Genomic DNA, 7,732 nt, shown 5'->3' on the forward strand with positions numbered 1-7,732 from the left:
GTTGCAAAAATAATATAATTTGAAAGTACATTCAGATATGAACCAAATGATACAATTTTTCGTGACATGCATTCAGATTTTGCTTGTCACATACAGTACGTGGTCAAACTTTGACCCAAAATACGCAAAACAACAAAAAGATACTTCCAAGACCAGCGCCGCTCTTCCGCTCTTCTCCTCTTAAACCACCGTCGCTCCTCTCGTGTTCCAATCTAAATCCAGCGCCGCTCCTCTCCTCTTCCATTTCAAAACCACCGCCCCTCCTCTCCTGTTCTAGTCCAAAACCAGCGTCGCTCCTCTCTCGTTCTAATCCAAAACCAGCGCTGCTCCTCTCCTCTTCCATTCAAAAACCACCGCCGGCGAGTGAACGTGCTGTGGAGAAGTAGATCGACGGAGGAGTACAACTGATACGTGAGGATCGCAGACGGCGACCCTGTAAAGCTAGCTAGGATGTTGGAGATACAGTCTTGGTTTGACAACAAGGACCAACTAGCGGCGACGGCGACATCCATGGCCAAATATCTGCAACAAAGTGAAAAGGCAACGATACTCTCGGAGGGAGTCACGCCGGAGTACATAGAGCTGCTCCTCTGGGCCATGGAGCAAACAGATTCACCGAATCCGATCGTGAGGGAGAGGTGGTGGGAGTATCGATCCCAGATGGAGCATCCACTAGAGATTGAAGGATCGAGCATCTACAGGGTGCCATTTGTGAAGGTGTCCTTCCAGAGCGAGTCGGTGGAGTCTTCGTCGACCGAACCCAACTGCAAGAGGAGAAAAGCAGTTGGCCCAAGGACTTTTCCCCGCCATCGTCTCCCTCGCCATTCACATCGCCTCACAGGGCGGCTGTCTGCCGCCGAGGAATAGGAGGGGGCTGCCCCCCACCCCCAGCCCAATAGTCGGGCAGGTTGTGAATTGTCAGGAGGAGCTTAGGGTTGTCAGTATTTGCAGGTTGTGAATTGTGTATTTTGCGAGTACTTTCAGATATGAATGTCTTTTGAATTTCATATTTGCAGTATTGAGCATATGAAGAATTTTATAAATTCTAGAGATCTATTTTTAGCACTTAAAAAATGTAGTTCCATAGGAGTATAAAAGTGCAGACGAGAAGAAACTGCAAGTTTCAGTTTCAGATAAGAAACTGCAAGTTCAGTTTCAAATAAGAAACTGCAACTTTCAGAGGCAGAGCATTTATACTAACATGGCCTTTTCAAACAGGGTTAACATCATGTTGGAAGTTTTATTCATGGTCGAAAATGGAACTACCAGCCAGTTAACATCATGCTGATCAACATTCATGCATAGCACATCTTCATATGATGCACAGTCAAAATGCCCACACAATGTCGAGTGTGCGAAACACAGAGAAAACGAGGGATGGAGTTTTGGCAAGTGTTGGACGTGGTTTTGGGCTGCCCCGTCTAGGCTTTCATTTTTAACATGCGCAGCCCACTATCTCGGATGGGAGGGCCTGTTTGTATTTTCTTAGGGCCGTCATGTATCGACCGGCCTATGGACCTCCCATCCGAGGTTTTATTTTTGGCAGCCCAATTTATCTATTTTTTTGAAGAAAACGCAGAGGTCTGTTCTATTTTTCTATATAAGAATAGGAATGCCAGGTACAACTTATGTTTACCTTCTAACTATATTATATATATTTAAATTATTTTATATGTTATTATATATTATTTTTATTCTCATCATATATTTAACAGATACTTACATATGTAAGAAAATAATATCCCACATCTTATTAACTTATAAAAGTAATCTCTTAACAAATAAAATCCTAGATTGTTTTGGCACAAAAATCCGAGTGATTGTGTACAAAAGCTTGGTAAGATTTAAGGACGAATGTAATAATATCACTTATTATTTAAATATATTTATAACAAAATGCTCATCCCTTTTTTATTTTTTGATAACATTGCTGGCCCAACCCAACATTATAATTAGAATTAGCCCAGCCAAATCGTGTATCTAGATAAAGTGCAAATGGCCTATAATTTTTTAGGAAATAAAATAAATGGGCTGCATGGTCGCTACATTAATTGTTCACCCAGCCCAGCTAATGGCTGTAATTCAAAAAAAAGATCAAATTGACTGTAAATTCTACCGCACAAAAAAAACCGTAAATTCTAGAAAGATGGGTTGAATACGTGCCGCATTTTTGGAGGCTGAAATGTGGGCCAATAGGTCGAAGCCAACGCAAGTCGTTGTCAATTTAGTCAACAAATGATTCTGACATGTTAGCCGTTGGATTTACATCAAACGACCAGCATCCATCTTCAATATCTCGTCTTCTTCCTCCAGCGCCGCTGGGACCACCTCTCACCTCCTCCTGCTAGCAGCTCTGCTTAGCATGCTTCGCTATGAAGCGTTACTCCACCGTTGGCCAGGCCATCCCTCCACCCCTCCTGTTCTTCTCCACCGACTACCGAACCACACCGCACTAGAAACAGTTAACCCTCGTACACCTCTCCGTCTGCGACTCTACTCCCGCGTCTTCCCATCTCCGGCTCGTTGCTGTCCGGGGCCTCGCCATCGTCCACCACCTTGGATGCACTCGGCGCGGCATGGTCAACATGGTCGACGAACGACAACATCGGAAGTAGACTATGCGTGGAGAGGCTGACAGCTGGGTCCATGGCCGCACACAAGGAAATGCCTCCTTATTACGTGCAAAATAATGATTCCTCCACCTGACATCTGGGACCCACCGGAAGGGCCTCTGTATTTTGTGAAAAAAGTGCCCCCTGCTGAATTGTCGGACCCACCAGCTATCTTCGCACGCTAGGAAGTGCCTCCTTATTACGCACAAAAAAATGAATACTCTCCCTGCCAGGTGGAACCCAGCATACCGGGAGGCTGACTTGTGGGCCTACCAAGTTGACGGGGACGGAGGGCTTTGTCAACTTAGTCAATATGAACGATTCTAGCTCCTGTTACCGTATGATGTTCATCCAACGGTTGTAGTGCTTCTTCAACCTCTGGTCTTCTTGCTCCAGCCGCCCAAACCAGGGTCGGTCGTACCGCGTGCTCCTGCATCCCGTGGCTGGCTGTGATGCCGCGAAGGCCTCACCGGCCCCTACTACTCCCACCGCTGGCCAGGCCATCCCTCTACTCACCCACACCCCCTGTTATTCTGCGGCGACAGCAGCCTCACACCGCAGCTGAACCAGTGAACCCTCGTACTCCTCTTCGCGTGGGCATCCACTGCTGCGTCTTCCCCGGCTCTGAGCCGTCCCCTTCCTAGGCCTCGTCGTTGTCCACCGCCGTGGTGCTCTTAGCGCAGCGTGTTCAACATGGTCAAGGAATCACTTCCATCGGACGTGGACTGTACGTGGAGAGGCTGAAAGCTGGGTCCACGACCGTAGCAAGGAAGTGCCTCCTTATTACACGGAAAATAATGATTCCTCCACCTAACAGCAGGGACCCACCGGACGGGCCACCGTATTTCGTGAAAAAAAGTTTCCCCCTGACTGCTAGGACCCACTAGCTACATCTTCGCACACAAGGAAGTGCGTCCGGGCAAAAACAAAAACGATTCGCCCCCTGAGTGCCGGGACCCACCAGCTACATCTTTGCATGCAAGGAAGTGCGTCCGGGCAAAAAAATGATTTGCCCCCCTGACTGCTGGGACCCACCAGCTACATCTTCGCGGGCAAGGAAGTGCCTGACAGTCGGGACCCACCTGGTTGAAGCGTACGTAGTGTTGTCATTCTGGTTGCGAACGTGTACATACATACTGTTCGATGTAGAGGCGTGCACGTGTCGTAGTAGAGGCGCGCACGTGTCGTAGTAGAGGCGCGCACGTAGCATGTACACGTACTTACAGCGGTGAGGATGCAAGAAAGAAAATACGGCCACGTACGTACATACGGGCAGGGTCTCGAACACCTACTCGCGCATACGTACATGGCTGGGTTGGAACAGAGAAACAGAGTCGTCGTCGTGTTCATGGGGAGGCAACGGAATGCGTCGTGTTCATGGGGAGGCAACGGAATGCGTCGTGTTCATGGGGAGGCAACGGAACGCGCCGTGTTCATCGGGAGGCAACGGAACGCATGGGAGCCAACCGGCTTGGACGCAACAGGCGATGTAAATGAGGCCTGGCGTACCGCAGAACGGAGGAAACGGCCTTGTGTTCAACCGGCCATGTTCGGAACGGGGTCCTGTTGATCGGGAGGGGTGTGGCGTACCGCAAAACGGAGGAAACGGGCCTCCTACAGTCGAAATGGGGGTCCTGTTGATCGGGAGGGGGTGTGGTGTACCGCAAAACGGACGAAACGGACGTCCTACGGTTGAAACGGGGGTCTTGTTCATCGGGAGGGGTGTGGCGTACATCAAAACGGGACTCCACGGGATACTGTTCATCTCCACCGTCGACCTCCTCCAGCCTCCACGGGCTACCGTCGACCTCCTCCAGGCTCCACGGGCTCCTGTTCATCCAGCCTCCACTGCGCGCTACTCCACCGGCTATTGTTCAACCACCCCTCCACCGTCTACTGTTCATCCAGCCCTCCACACCATGGGGTCCTCCACGGCCACCCCTCCACCGTCAACTGCTCATCCAGCCCTCCACACCACGGGGTCTTGTCCATCCAGAGGCAACGCCACCGCTCACTGTTCATCCAACCCCCCTCCCCCACAACGCTCACTGTTCATCCAATCGATCGACTTCAGTTAGCAGCAGTAGCAAAGGAATCGCTCCATCGAGTTCAGTTAACAGCCGTCGATCAATCGCTCGGGTTCAGTAACACGTAGCCTGCACTGCAATCGTTCGGGTTCAGTTATAGCCCAATGCCTCGCACACACGCGCGTACGTGTACGAGAGCAACACGCATCGCTCGGCCCCTGACCTCCCGCGTAACCGGCAACACCCCGAAATTTTCCTCCCCCTCGCTTCTACCATGGTTTTTTCTGTCATGGACGGCCCAAAGAATGTCATGCAGCTGCGTCTCCGGCCCGCCCAGGACGAAAAGCCCATTTTCTATCATGATTTTTTGTCATAGAAGTAGGACCCCACCACATCTATGATGATACGGGGTTTTGTCACAATTATCGTCATAGAAGTGTCATATGTATGACAGAAAAAAATTTCATTCGGCCCAAAATGTCACGGATGTGTCTTTTTTTTGTAGTGTAGAAGGACCATTATTTCTATGGCCCGTAGAAGGCCTACTGTTTCTACGGCCCGTAGAAGGCCCACTGTTTCTACGGTCCGTAGGAGGCCCGGTGTCACTACAATATATATTAGCCCATAGTTATTGTGGCCTAGTTTTAAAAAATAGGTTATTGCAGCCACTAAAAAAATGCGGAAAAAGAGTGCACTGACTACAAGACAACAAGGAAATAAATAAGCAAGCAACTTATGCTAGGCTATCACGGCTATTACACATATTACATCCACTGGGCATCAAAGTTCGCCACCAGTGCAAATATAGGGAACTAAGCAGCATATAAACGCCGCAGCAAAAGAAGTCCAGAACTAAAACCACTTCAGAAGAGTTCAAGAAACAATATCCTGGGTACCCATAATGCTGGCAAGATGCTTAGCAAGCTTATTAATATTCTCTTGTTTGGCGCTTAAATCCTCCAGCGCTTGCTATTGCACAAGAAAGTGCGCATCTGAATTCTGCAGGGACTTCCTCAGTCCTTTGGCTTCTTGCCGCAGCACAGATGACTGATGCTTTTCAGCTTGTAGCTGAGGCTGAAGAAGCCGAAGTGATTCAGGTAGCAAGTTCGAAGAGCTTGTGCCAGCGGTACTGGCCAGTAACTCGAACACTACATCAACGCAGGACTGAGGGGTTTTCTCACTGTCTACAAGATCGTTTTTATCACCTTTCTTGGAGACCAACAGGGTTGTCTCACTATCTTGAACCTTATCTGCATTACTTCCTCTACCATTGCATAGTGGGGTGCTCTTCTCCAATATTCTGTTTGCATACTATAAGAGAAACAAGCAGACACATCACAGGTTTAGCTTGTAGTATACGAAACTCATTTTGGTAAACCGGTTCAGTAGTAAGGAGGAGAGGATAACAACATGAAACAAACATATATCTATGTACTATGGTCACTGTAATGTCCATATCATTCTAGTTTATGTTCCCTAATAAAGATAGAGACACAGTTCAACTCATATATTTTTAAAACACAACAACATAGATATAATATCAGTGTGAGAAACTACACAACATTGGCAGCACTTGTAATGTGCATCACATGAGAACATAACTATTTATACAACTTAAACTGAAATCAACATAGAGCAAGAAGTTAGAACATCAATCAAGTTAAAGAAATAGGTTTAAACATACCTGTTGCGCCATTGGAGTTTCAATTGGATCCGTCAAATTCGAAAGTAGTTGGTATGAGTAAATATAGTGATGCAACAGCAAAGGAGTATGGACCATAGCTATGGAATCTGACCTGAGAACAGTTGTTCTTCTGCTTTAAACGTGGAGTTTGGGTTAGCTGTGCTGGTCTTCATGCTTTGGGCACTGCAGTAGCTTTACAAACTGCTCGTGTGGGGGTACTCTATGGTGGACATGGTGCTTTATCAACTATAAGTGGGTTACTATCCGCTGGGGTTGCGGTTAGATGGGTTGTAGCTGGTTCTCTGCCCAACGTTGTAAGTGTGCAATCTGGAAGAGTTCGAGTATGTGTGGTGGGGCTAGTTTGTGGGCCAGTACAACCATGGTTCTATCTGCATCGACGGGTAGCACTCTCTTTTGTGAAGAACGGGTTTTTGCTCCCCTAGATACTGGCATCACCCCCTCCAATTCAAATGGCTGATAAACAAGAAAAGAAATTGAATGTACAGACATTGTATGATAGACAGATGTGGTAATTCACATATATGTTTTCTAACCAAACAGGACAGCATGACACAATTTCACATACATGATGCCTAACTAAACAGGATAGCATGACACAGTTTCAGATATATGATGGATAACTTAACATGATATAATGGCGTAACTCAACATATGATGAGTACCTAAACAGGATGACATGACAAAACTATATGATGTCTTTCTAAAATAGGTTGGGATGAAATAATTCACATACATGTTGTCTAAGTATACAGGATGGCATGATATAATTAACATAATTGATTCATATACTAAGCAGCTGGCACTCGCATGTATGATCTCTGAACTAAGCAGATAGAATTAAATATTGTGCATATGATGTCTAAACTAAGCAATGCAAAACACCATATGCATCATATGAGAAATATAAACATTGCAACTTAGAGCATACACCTCAAGTGCGATATAGGACTGGTCATTTGTCTCTGAATCCTCCTCGGAGGAACTCCCTGTAACCATTGTGAGATATGCTTCAGTAGGTACCATTGCTTGCTCTGAAGACCTTGTTTTCACTCCAGATTTTTCCATAACCGGCTCAAATGGCTGATACACATGATGAGTAGTTCAATATACACAGATTGTCGACAAATGGAATATGTAATGAAAAAATAAGGCATGAGATAATTCACATATATGATGCCTGGCTCCATGGCGGTGCATAATTCACATATATGATAACTGGCTGAAAAACATGGCATTGCATAATTCACATATCTGATATAGAAAGCAAACAAGAGGCATTCACACAAACTATGTCTAATCTAAGCAGATGGCATGGCAATGCAAGACACCATATGCATGATATGAGGAATATAACCCAGCTAAGTTAGAGCATGCACCTCGGGGGGGGG

The sequence above is a fragment of the Triticum aestivum genome, chromosome 3B, assembly GCF_018294505.1.
Source record: "Triticum aestivum cultivar Chinese Spring chromosome 3B, IWGSC CS RefSeq v2.1, whole genome shotgun sequence".
Classification (NCBI taxonomy): Eukaryota; Viridiplantae; Streptophyta; class Magnoliopsida; order Poales; family Poaceae; genus Triticum; species Triticum aestivum.